This window comes from Anolis sagrei, chromosome Y, assembly GCF_037176765.1.
Source record: "Anolis sagrei isolate rAnoSag1 chromosome Y, rAnoSag1.mat, whole genome shotgun sequence".
In the NCBI taxonomy this organism is placed as follows: domain Eukaryota; kingdom Metazoa; phylum Chordata; class Lepidosauria; order Squamata; family Dactyloidae; genus Anolis; species Anolis sagrei.
The window spans coordinates 67,939,505-67,953,219 of record NC_090035.1 but is presented as its reverse complement, the minus strand read 5'-3'; the positions used below and the strand labels follow the sequence as shown (position 1 = coordinate 67,953,219).

Below are 13,715 nucleotides of genomic sequence, written 5' to 3'. Positions count from 1 at the left end.
CACATTTCCCATTTTTTTTAAAAATGACCCAGTTTCTCTCTCTCATCCTTTCTGTTTCCTCCTCGTCCTCAGCTTACATCAATGGCTGTAAAGACTGAAATTTGACATCCATTAAAAAAATTGACATTCATTAAGTCAGCAGAAGGCAAGAGAAGAGTAGAAACTTGTCCTTTTCCATTCCAGCCTCTCTCTGCTAGCCTTTACATCCTAACATACTGATGGAACTTGGTCCACATGTTTCCTAACATCCAACGGGCAGCAGCCAGGTTTCTCACCAGAGAGCATACAACCCCCCCTGTTATGCCTGCTCCACTGGCTGCCAGTCTGCTACCCAGCACAATTCAAAGTGCTGGCTTTAGCCTATAAAGTTCCAGCCCAGCTTACCTGCCCAATCGGATCTCCCTCTATGAACCATCAAGGAGATTAAGTGCTTCTGGGGAGACCCTGCTCTCGGTCCCACCAGCTTCACAAGTGCGGTTTGTGGGAACGGGAGACAGGCCCTTCTCAGTGGTGGCTCCTTGGCTCTGGAATTCTTTCCCCAGTGAGATTAGATCAGCGCCCTCCCTTCTGGCCAAAAGCTTGGTTATGGAACTAAGCTTTTTACTAGTAAAGTAACGCAGTACAAGAAGCAAATACAGAATGTGTGTAATTGACATTTGGAATGCTTGGATCATGTGATTTAAATGTTTTTATTAGGCGTTTTAATTCTTTTATTCATGTTTTAAATGACCTTTTATCTACTCTTATGATGCATTGTCCTATTGATTTTATGCTTAATTATATGGTGTTGATTTGTGATTTGGTTTATGTATGAAAGGCATTGAATTTTGCCATTATTTCTGTGTAAACTGCTTTGAGTCCCCCACAAGGGTGAGAAAAGCAGTACATAAATACTGTAAACAAACAAATAAATAAATTCATCTGTAAAAGGTGAAGATAGATGCTTTTGAACTGTGGTGCTGGAGGAAAGTTCTGAGAGTGCCTTGGACAGCGAGAAGATCCAACCAGTCCATACTTCAAGAAATAGAGCCTGCTCATTGGAGGGAAGAATAGTAGAGGCAAAGATGAAGTACTTTGGCCACATCATGAGAAGAAAGGAAAGTTTAGAGAAGACAATGATGCTTGGGAAAATGGAAGGAAAAAGGAAGAGGGGCCAACCAAAGGCAAGATGGATGGATGGCATCATGGAAGTGACTGGATTGACCTTGAAGGAGCTGGGGGTGGTGACGGGCAACAGGGAGCTCTGGTGTGCACTCGTCCATGAAGTCACGAAGAGTCAGAAACGACTGAATGAATGAACAACAACAAAAGGTGAAGGGCAGGCATGTTGCAAAGTCTTAATATTTAATATATCATTATTATATTATATTGTATTATTATTGGTATTATATTGTACTACAATATTACTATATTGTACTATAGCACTATATTGCAATATTATTAGTAATATTACATGTAATATATAATATATCATTATTATATTATTATATTGTATTATTGGTATTATTATTAATATTATGATCAATATTATATGTACATACAACATATTATAAGTATTAACATAGCACTACACTAGAATTATATATTACTATACTGTACTATACCACTATACTGCAATATTATTACTAATATTACATGTAATATATAATATTATTATATTATATTGTATTATTATTGTTATTATATTGTATTGCAATATTACTATATTGTACTATAGCACTATATTGCAATATTATTAGTAATATTACATGTAATATATAATATATAATAATTGTATTATATTGTATTATTGGTATTATATTGTAGTATAATATTATGATCCACATTATATGTACATACAACATATTATAATTATTCACATAGCACCATATTAGTATTATATATTATTATATTGTACTATACCACTATGCTGCAATATTATTAGTAATATTACCTGAAATATATAATATATAATTATTATATTGTATTGTTATTGGTATTATATTGTACTACAATATTACTATATTGTACTATAGCACTATATTGCAATATTATTAGTAATATTACATGTAATATATAATATATAATTATTTTATATTGTATTATTATTCGTATTATATTGTACTACAATATTATTTTGTACTATAGCACTATATTGCAATATTATTAGTATATAATATAAAATTATTATATTATTATATTGTATTATTATTGGTATTATATTGTTTTACAATATTATGATCAATATTATATGTACGTACAATATAATTATTAACATAGCACCATATTAGTATTATATATTACTATATTGTATTATAGCACTATACTGCAATATTATTAGCAATATTACATGTAATATATAATATACAATTATTATATTGTATTATTATTACTTAATGGCAAACAGTTTTATTATAAAGACGACTTTGCGGTTTTATTTCAATGTTTATTTAAAGTATAATTTCTTTGATTATTTTTCCCTAGTTGCTTGAAAGTACCAGTTGCTCCGAATTCCAGATAACTGAGAGTCTATATAAAAGGATGTAGTAAAATGGTGTCTTTTGTATACAATCAAGGCATGCTTTTGGGATTTTATTTATTCATTGCACATTATTTTTAAGCCACGGATGAGCATGTTAAATCCAGAATCCATGGACACGGAGGTCCGACCGTATAGCAGAGGAAGGGACAAAATGACCAATGCGTCCCCCCAATAAGAATTCTGCTGCCAATGCAATATTCCTTCATTCACCTAATTTCCATGCAAATAGAGAGGACAACATCAAAAACCATTCATGTCTGGGGGGGGGGGTCATATTCTTTGCTAGCTTTGCATGTCTACCTTTTCGTATTTTATTTTGACACCTAACCTATCTTTCGAAATGCTCCAGTTTTAAGCTTCCACAATTTGGGAAAGAGGAAGGCGAAAATACATTTGTGCAACAGAATTTGACTTTTGGAGGGGGCAGGACCCCTTTTTCTCCTAGGTATATGGGGTGGGTGCATAGGCCAAACAAGGCTCTTTGCAAAAATGGGGCCTACTAGGACCAGAGAGGAAGTAAAGCTACTAAAGTCACAATCAACAAATCCAAAACAAAAGACAGGGAAGGATAAAAGACCAGCACCCAAACACTCACCTTGAGCTTCTCTCTCTGGATCCTCTGCCTCCCAAACACCCTTTTGTGTCCCTCTACTAAAAGAAAAAGGCCCCACCAATTCCTTGCAACCCTTGTGCCTCTGACTCTTTCCTCCAGAAGAAGCAGTTTTTCCAAACCAAGAGTGTTTCCATTTCTATCATGTATCTGTTTTATCTCTTGCCTTGTGGAGGGATAGAGAAGTATAATCATCACATTGAGATGGGAAAGCATGGTGACCGTCTTTTTAGTATAGAGACGTGTTTCTCAACCTGGGGGTCGGGACCCTTGGGGGGGGGGGTCAAAAGGGGGTGTCAAAAGGGTCACCAAAGATCATCTGAAAACACAATATTTTCTGTTGGTCATGGAGGTTCTGTTTGCCAAGTTTGGTCCAGTTCCATCGTTTGTGGAGTTCAGAATGCTCTTTGACTGTAAGAGAACTATGAATCCCAACAACTACAACTCCCAAATGTCAGGGTCTATTTTCCCCAAACTCCACCAGTGTTCACATTTGGACATAGGGAGTATTTGTGCCCAGTTTGGTCCAGATCCATCTTTGTTTGAGTCCATAGTACTCTCTGGATGTAGATGAACTACACCTCCAAAATTCAAGATTATCACTGGCCCACCAAACCCATGGTATTGGGTGAACTATGTGACGAACTGAAAATCATGTATAGTTTGATCAACTCACATACTGCCTTGCCAGAGAAAGAAAATATGCCATGCAGATGAACAATAAAGAACAAGCAGTTTACTCTTTGTAATTCAGAACATATGTACAATCATGTGATCAGTCTTATAAACTCACATAATGTCTTTTTATGAGAGATTTAAAATTGTCTTTCTTTGTTCATGTAGAAAAACTCCTTTCAGCTGCTCATTAAGTGAGAGCACACTCCAAACTCTGTCTCTCTGTCTACTTCTTTCTGCTTCTCAGCAAGCACCTGCATAGCTCAAGCCTAAATATGTAACTGTATCCAAAAGTCCCAGGCTCAGTTGGCATAGCTTAACCAATCAGATTCATGCATTTTATTTTACAGTTGATACACACATACTAACTGATTAGAGACAAAGTTGAAGTACTTTTGCCACATAATGAGAAGACAGGAAAGCTTAGAGAAGACAATGATGCTGGGGAAAAAGGAAGGAAAAAGGAAGAGGGGCCGACCAAGGGCAAGATGGATGGATAGTATCCTTGAAGTGACTGGCTTGACGTTGAAGGAGTTGGGGGAGGTGATGGCCGACAGGGAACTCTGGCGCGGGCTGGTCCATGACGTCACGAAGAGTCGGAAGTCACTGATCGAATAAACAACAACAACAAACTGATTTCTTACATGTTCCAACAAACTTGAAGGTCAATGCCCACCAAACCCTTCCAATATTTTCTCTTGGTCATGAGAGTTCTGTGTGCCAAGTTTGGTTCAATTTCATCGTTGGTAGAGTTCAGTATGCTCTTTTATTGTAGATGAGCTATAAATCTCAGCAACTACAACTCCCAAATGACAAAATCTACCCCCCCCCCCCCCCCCCGCAACTCTAGCAGTATTCAAATTTGGGTGTATCTGTGCCAAATTTGGCCCAGTGAATTAAAATACATCCAGCATATCAGATATTTACATTACAATTCATAACAGTAGCAAAATTACAGTTATGAAAGTAGCAGCAAAAATAATGTTATGGTTGGGGGTCACCACAACCTGAGGAACTGTATTAAGGGGTCACGGCATTAGGAAGATTGAGAATCACTGGCGTAGACAATCACCTCTTTTATATTGTCAGCAGTCCAGTTTCGGGTTCTGCCTCCTCATCACACTCGCACTCACACATGGAAATTTCATTATATATTCATTACAAGGTCAGTATTACTTTTTTTGTTTTTAATTAGGAGGAACAACAGTATCCAAAAAACAAGAGATCCCTTGCCCTGCCTAAGAGATCCCTTGCCCAAAATTTCATATAGCCATGGTATATGAGTTCTGCATACAGAACTATGTTACAGGAAAGGGGTCAAGGAAAATTTGCCTATGTCCCCATAGCCACATATCTGGATCCTCCAGAGGTCTCAGTGGATGATGTAATCATTTCATGTGTGGCTATGAGGACATAGCCAGATGCTCCTCCCCATGGCCCTATATCTGGCATCAAATGATCTGTCATGGACTTTTATTGACAGACTAGAGATTGTTCAGAAAGAGTTTGCCTTTGCCTTCTTTTGAGGCTGAAAGAGTGTGACTTAGAATAATAGAATCATAGAGTTGGAAGAGACCTTGTGGGCCATCCAGTCCAACCCCCTGCCAGTGGGCTTCCATGACTGAGTAAATAATTTGAATTCTCCAGAGTCATACCTTTAGGAGACACTCAATCAGTTGGCATTATATCATGTTTGTCTCTGTGCAAGTAACCTGCTAGATCAGGATAATATTGTCATGGTTGTCCATTGCCTATTCCATGCTATGAGTGCCTCATTTCCCCATATCCAGTTTCACACATAATTATATTATTCTTTTCTCTCCCCATAATAACACAATATACATAGTAGAACTGGGACAAAGAGGAATAAAAACAGAACTAGAAAAGGGTGTAGTATTTTCGTAACACTCTCATTGGAGTTATTTTTTCTGCTGGTATTGGTCTTGGACTCTGTCGTGGGTGAAGAATAAAAGATTAGTTTATCGAGTGTCTTAGAATAAGATGGTGTCTTCAGCTTTTGCAGATCATCTCCAGAAGAAACATATTGGCTGCTGGGATGGTATGACTGGTAGTGATCAGGAGATGGGATAACAAGTCCAAGATTGTGGTTCTTTGGGATTTGAGCTTGCCCAGTTTCCTGCAGGTTAGCTTTCACTTGCCTTGTAGTCCTATCTTCATAGCCAATGGTGCCTAGAGGAATGCCACCATTTGCTGATCCAGTGGTGAGAGCACAACAGACAAAGGAAGACAGTGGTGCTTCTAGTCTCTTCCCAGTAAGTGCATCCTCACTGGCATTCTGCCTAATTTTGGTCAGGAAGTCCATTTGATGCTTCTGCTCGGTTTGTGCCATGGAAGCCTCCCCTTCTTTCCACCTGATAATTTCTAGTAGAGATTTTGTTCTTGTATTTGTGCTCTGGGCCATGTCTGGAATCATCCTCTGATGCTTGAACATGGATGCTGAATTTTCAACATAGACCTCTGAGCCGGTGGATGTTCCTGAAAAGATGAGATGTCTGCCTTTTGTGTACTGCAATGTTGATTGTCTATAATCTTTCACAGAAGCTGTAGAAGAAGTGACAGCAAAGAGAATTCAGAATGTGGCCACCCTCTTGGAACATTACATTCTGCTCAGAAGCTAGAAAATATTACTTTCTGAATTGCACATCCCACAATCATAAACCGAAAATGGATTCCCTAAAGTACAAAGACACGAGACCACTACAAACTGTAGTACATCAATACAGTAGTAATAGGTTTTTTTTTTTACCACTTATATGCAATAATAATGGGCATATACAGTGAACATAAATCTGTTGTATACGCAGAGACTTATAACAATGATTGCCTTCTGGAGAGCAGTGTAAAATCATTCAATAAGAGTCCCAAGTTAGTAACCATATATACTTTGCAAGAAGATTTCTCCTTGAGGATGCAGAATCCTTACTCTCTTGTTTTTAGAAGTTTGTAAATCCAAAAAACTATAAACAGATAATTCTCTAATGAAACTGATATTTGGAACTTCCCCTTCCTAGTAGAGGATTTCCAATTCCCAGACCGATTTTGACTATATTAAGTCTTCCTCAAGTGGAAAAATATGAATTTCACAGAATGCAATGAACATCAAGTTCTCCAAAGTTAAATATTACTCAGGTGGAAAAGTATGAAATTACAACGATGAAGTGGACCTACAGGGAATATACACAAGTGTTATAAGACTCTGTGTATACAACAAATTTATGTTCACTGTATATGCCCATTATTATAGCATTTGTTGTTGTTCATTCGTTCAGCTGTTTCTGACTCTTTGTGACCTCATAGACCAGCCTACGCCAGAGCTCCCTGTCAGCCGTGACCACCCCCAGCTTCTTCAAGGTCAATCCAGTCACTTCAAGGATCCCCTCCATCCTTCTTGCCCTTGGTCGGCCCCTCTTCCTTTTTCCTTCCGTTTTCCCCAGCATCATTGTCTTCTCTAAGCTTTCCTTTCTTTTCATGATGTAGCCAAAGTACTTCATCTTGGCCTCTCATATCCCTCCAATGAGCAGTCGGGCTTTATTTCCTGAAGTATGGACTGGTTGGATCTTCTCGCAGTCCAAGGGACTCTCAGAACTTTCCTCCAACACCACAGTTCAAAAGCATCTATCTTCCTTTGCTCAGCCTTCCCTATGGTCCAGCCCTCACATTTGTAGGTGACTACGGGGAATACCATTGCTTTAACTATGCGGATCTTCATTGCCAGTGTGATGTCTCTACTCTTCACTATTTTATCGAGATTGGACATTGCTCTCCTCCCAAGAAGTAAGCGTCTCCTGATTTGCTGGCTGCAGTCTGCGTCTGCAGTAATCTTTGCACCTAGAAATACAAAGTCTGTCACTGCCTCCATGTTTTCTCCCTCTATTTCCCAGTTGTCAATCATACTTGTTGCCATAATCTTGGGGTTTTTTTATGTTTAGCTGCAACCCAGCTTTTGCACTTTTTTCTTTCACCTTGATTAGAAGGCTCTTCAGCTCCTCCTCACTTTCGGCCATCAAAGTGGTGTCATCTGCATATCTAAGGTTATTAATGTTTCTTCCAGCAATATTATAGCATATAAATTGTAAAAAAAAAACCTGTTGCTGCTGTACTGATGTACTACTGCTTGTAGTGGTCTTGTTTCTTTGTATATCCCAGAATCCCCATGGGAGAATTCTGTGAGTTATATTCTAAAAGTGGAACCTTCCCAAATCCTGCTGCTATCACACCAAACATTCCTATTTCATTCATGAATATCTTGTTCATTCTATCTTATCTGTTAAACCCAGTGAAAGCACATTATCCTGATGTAGGTTGGATCTAGATTTTCATATATTTGAAACTGCCATATATAGTCAGGTTTAACACATATAATTCAACTCAATGCAGTTAAAAGAGTATTATCTTTTGGGAATAATGGGTTTCGAATTAGAAAAGAATAAAGGCATGTTATCTTTCCATATGGCAATGGCTGCGAGACTAGTTTTCGCGAGAAAGTGGAAGTCTAAAGAGACACCAACACTAGAAGAGTGGATACTCAAGATACTTGATATCATGAACATGGATAATTGAACTCAACTCTTGAAAGTCAAACAGAATACAGTAACTGAAAAGACAGACTGGTCTCCAATCAAAAATTACTTCAACATCAAATAGACCTAGGCCAGAGAGAGGAGGGCTTTGAAGAGTGCACTATTACTAACACAGCTACGTGGGGGAAAATAATCAGTCAATTTATTAACCCTACTCGCACTCAATTTTCAATATTTAATCCTATTTTTCTTGTTTCTTTTTCCCTCTCTCTCTTTCTCCCTTGATAGCCTTCTATCTTTTTACTCTCTTTATTTTTTTGATTAATCAACTTACAGATATACCCCTTAAATCCCTCAATAAAAATCATTATAAAAATACATTATATGTATCTACATTCACCATATACAGTAATACAGTTTTGAACTGCTCCGTATCACAGTGTAGACGGGATCACTGTTATCTTTCTGTACCAGACAAGGCCAGCGCAAGTCATTTTGTTATCTGTGGTGCATTGGCAAGACTCAATACTAATCTCCTTATATGATCAGAAACATGGAATGGAATTTCCTGGACTGTTTCCCACTCTTCCCAGAAGCTCCTTTCCCTATATTTCCACAGTGAGGCAGCAATTCTGTGGGAGTCATGATTCACACAAATTGTTTGGCCTCGCCTGGGTTGAGTTGGCCAATGAAGCTCCAATGATGTGGGTTGAACTGAAAGGGATGCAACCCATGGTTTGGAGGCCATAGTAAGGGTAGAGACTTCTAGGTTCTCCAATACATAGTGATGATGTCATCATTGGAGCACACTGTGTAGTCAAAAACAAATCACAGCCTGCAGTAACAAACAGAAGATCTGGCTGTTGACTCTTATGGAAAGCCGGGCTGTTGTGGTGCAGCTGGTTGGGAGTCAGCAGCATTAAAATCACTACTGACTGAAAGGTCATGAGTTTGACGCCAGACTGAGTCGGAGTAAGCTCCCAACGATTTGTCTAGCTTGTTGTCGACCTTTGTAGCCTGAAAGACAATTGCATCTGTCAAATAGGAAATTTAGGGGAGGCTAATTTAACTAATTTACGATGCCATAAAGATCTCCAGAAGCATGCAAAAGAATGAGGACGTACTCCATTGGTGTCACAAGTGGACAGTGAAGTGACAGCTCCCCCAGTGGCTGGAATTCAAAGCATACCCTGGAACGTTAAATAGTCTCTGAGTGTCTGTCTATATATGTTGTGTGTCTATGGCATTGAATGTTGCCATGTATATGTGCATTGTGATCCATCCTGAGTCCCCTGCGAGGTGAGAATGGGGGAATATAAATAAATAAATAAATAAATAAAGCCTACAATCCTCAGTAGGCATAGAGCTCTTTATAAAAAACCAAATCTATCAGAAAATACACCTATGCAGACTTTGGTTCCAAAAGGTCAACCCCCTCTGACTGTGAGCAGACAAGACATATTATCACCAGACCTTTCTTACTAAGGTGGGGATGTTTCCAAAATTGCCACTGAAGAACATGTATGTCTTTTACTATTAGGACAGTCAAGCTAAAACATTCAGTTCAGACTAACCTTATCCATGCTTTGTAGACAAAGTTTGTGAGAATGACAAGAGACAAAAGAATAACTGAGGCATACCAAATGAAGGCCCTTGAGTAGATGCTCACATTGCCAGCAAATATCCAAAACTGCAGTGGGCAACGGGGGTTATGGGGCCATATTATCACCTCAGGGCAGCCTGGAGGACCATAGTGCCCCTATAATAGCCTCAACAAAAAGTACTAAACTTTAGTTCTATTGGCTTGTTACATACTGAGCTACTGTGGGACTTGTGACACAAGAAGGGAGGGGTTAAATGTAACAAATTGTGTCTGGAGTAAACACATTTTAGTGTTGTCACATATGCTTTGGTTGCAGGAGATCCTGTCTTCAATCCCCAGCATCTCCAGGTAAGATTGAATAATGTCCTGCCCTGTTTGAATCCCTACACTGCAGGTAACCCAGGCTAAATATGCTTCATACGAAATGATTCAAACCACAAATGTTAGGGATTTGGAATTTTTGTAATTTCTGGAATATTTTCATTTGCCTAATGAGGTATTTGGGCAATGGGAGTCAAGTATAAACATGAAACTCAGAGATGTTTCATATATACTGTATAAACATTGCCTGCAGGATTTTATACACAATATTATTAAATATTTTATGTATCAAACAAGGTTTGTTTATACTGAAATCATCATCAAGCAAAAGTGTTACTACTTCAGCTACACATGCAGGCAGTTTTGGATTTTGGAACATTTCATATTTATGGATAAGGGGACTCAACCGATAATAGTCTAAATGATTGGGAGACTGATGGTTTTGATGTTGGTGATGTATCCTCTGTGAGTTTGAATCTGAACTTGAAAGTGGCTTTTTTGTGTGTCAGGAGCAACTTGAGAGAGAATTGGCCGTCTGCAAGGACGTTGCCCAGGGGACGCTGGATGTTTTGATGTTTTACCATCCTTGTGGGAGGCTTCTCTCATGTCCCCACATGGGCAGCTGGAGCTGACAGAGGGAGCTCATACGCGCTCTCCCCGGATTCAAACCTCTGACCTGTCAGTCTTCAGTCCTGTCGACAAAAGGGCTTAACCCACTGTGCTACCGGGGGCTCCTTGAAAGAGGCTTTCCAAATACTAAGCTTCCTTTGCGGAGGAGACATGGGTTCCTTCTTTGTAAGGAAGTCACAGAACAGACTTGACTCAAACCTAACTCTACGTCTTTTGAAGAGGCCATAGAGAGATCCAATTGTCATTTCATTTCAACTTAACATCAACCTTACCTTTTCCACTTTGAGCACTGGCCACACCCAGGAGACCCATGTGGACACAAAGGAGAAGCAAAGTTAACATTCCCTTTGGAATTTCAGTACACAAAACCACAAGATTTGGTACCTCAAACTGCAGAGAGGTAGGATGGACCTAGGCATGGAAAGAGAGTTGCAATAGAATTAGTAATTGAAACAGAAGGCTATATTGCACTATACAAGGAAACCAGCATCACAACTAGACTGTCACCTTTGATAATGGTCCTTACCACATGATGCCATGTACATCCTACTGTTGGTTGGCCTCGTCCCCATGACTATGTCCAGTCCCTAGCTATTGATGAGTAAGATATGTTGATAGCTCTCAACCCTACTTTCATACAGTGAGTCCTTTCCACTTTTGTGCACCCTTTAAAAAAAATCAAGAGGCGGGATTCTCCCCCTTTCCCTTTCTCTCTGCTCTCCCACCTGTATACAAAAACCATCTGTTACTGTTTGTTTATAACCATATGCAGTTATATTTGCATTTTTCATTTTCCAAAGCTAGTACTTCATCTCACTAGAGAATGAATGCACTTTAAATCTGGTTTCTGTCTCGTGCAGAATTCTGGGGTTTGTAGTTTAATGAGGCTGTTAAAGGCTCCTCCCTAAACTATAAACTCCAGAATTCTGCAGGAGGCAGCAACCAGATTTAAAGTGCATTCATTCTCTAGTGAGATGAGGTTCCTAAAATTGCAAACTTGCGTTAAAATAAAAAGTAATTAAAATATGGAATAGCGGTAGTGAAGGAAGGCATGATTACGAGAGTATACAGATAAATCTCTACCATCCCTTATCATTTAACCATGTTAGCTATGACTTAGAGTGTCTACATTAATCAAAATACCCAAACTCACCTGGAATCCGCTACTTTTCTCTCTCCATGATGCACAGGGACTTCCAGAAATAACTTGTCTTTGCCCTGATCTAGGCAAAGTTGAAGGATGCCCTGGAGTCTACTGAAAACTTAGGAATATCCTGGAGCTTTGTAACCATCTGGACAGCTGGTTTTGGTCTGAAGGGATTGTTTTGTCCTTGTGTTGCTGCTGTTGCTCCATCAGACAAGGAGCTCCATGCACACGTCTGACCATCACAGATGCATCTGCTGGTGTACATATGGAGCTCTGCTAGATATAGATTATAATCATTTGCCTACTGTAGACACTGTCTTCATGGACCAGCCTCTGAAGGGCCACAGGTTCCTTTCAATCAAGCTTGGCTTATTGGATCCAAATAATGACTTACCAGGCATTGGGTTCCTGAAAATCTCACTGACTGTGATCTCTTATTTCAGGAACTAAATAGACTTTTCTTTGAGATGTAAAGCAGCATGTGAGGTCACACTATTGTAAGAGTAAATTAGGGGAAGTGATAGGGAATTATAAAGTGTTTCCTGGTGATTGGTTTTCCCAAAGCTACTGTCACGAAATGGATGGTTATTTAGTTCTGCTCCCCTTGAGATCCCTCCCTATTTTGTGTATTATTCACTGCCCATTATTTGCAAAGGCTGATGCAGCTGAATGCCTTAACTCTGCACATGTTGGATTAATGGGTTGACTTGACAAAAGGCAACCTGCAGAAATGCAACAACAGTTCCTGGAAGGTGAATGAGACTTACCATACCAATGAGGTTAGTGCAAGATAATTTCCTGGTGGATTGTGCACATGGCACATGAGCCAAGCCAGAAAATGTTAGTGAACTGATGCTCAAAAAACAAGCCAAGAAAGAAAGAAAAAAGAAAAGAGTTGGAAATCAAGGAAAATGTAAAATCAAAAGAGGGCTACAATTTGACTGCTGGATGGTAAATCTGTCTTGAATCTAAAGGAAGCAAGAGCCCAGAGACGTAAACTGAGCTATAGGTAAGTCAAATCCCGTCCAGGTAATCCAAAAAGTTCATGAAGGGAGACATGGGGTTAAGGTCTCAACTGATCGGAAGTTCTTACACAATGGCAATAATTCACATAACCAAAGCCAAAAAGGATATGGCAATGAGGACGTTAAATATAGCCCATACAAAAGTAAAGAATTCCAAGAAACAAATGAGACAGAGGACTTGGGATGTGCAGTCCCAGAAAATGCTAGGAGATACATAGGTGGTTGACTTTGGGCACTAGGTACTTAATCAGTGTTTCCTGTTTATCAGACATTGATTCTTATGAAGCTGTTCCTTTGCTCTTTCCTAGACTTCAAAGGGATATCTCTTTAATGCAGTGGTTCCCAACCTTATCTTGACCAGGGACCACTTTGACCAGGGACTACTTGATAAGGGACCACTTTGACCAGGGACCACTTTGACCAGGGACCACTCTCCAACATTAATACCAAAAGAGTTATGAATCAGTTTTTGGTCAACTCTAGATTCGGTTTGAGGGGTTGATTCAGAAAATTGCATTGGATAGACCACATCAGCTCTAGTTCCTGAAACACAACATACACCATGGTCAGCGACAGGGAAGGATTGGTAGGTAGTGCAAAAGAAATTAAAGGAAATAAAATAAAGATTAAGGGGGCTTGCGG

General features: G+C 39.2%; 1 long non-coding RNA gene across 1 annotated transcript; it reads right to left on the bottom strand.

Annotated features, from left to right (window-relative positions):
* Positions 1-4,637: 4,637 nt before the first annotated feature.
* Positions 4,638-12,494, bottom strand: LOC137095058 (uncharacterized). The gene is made up of 3 exons (XR_010908774.1): positions 12,055-12,494; positions 11,174-11,312; positions 4,638-6,368 (listed from the first exon to the last, which is right to left on the bottom strand). It is a non-coding gene; the product is annotated as an uncharacterized lncRNA (long non-coding RNA).
* Between the last annotated feature and the right edge of the window lie 1,221 nt (positions 12,495-13,715).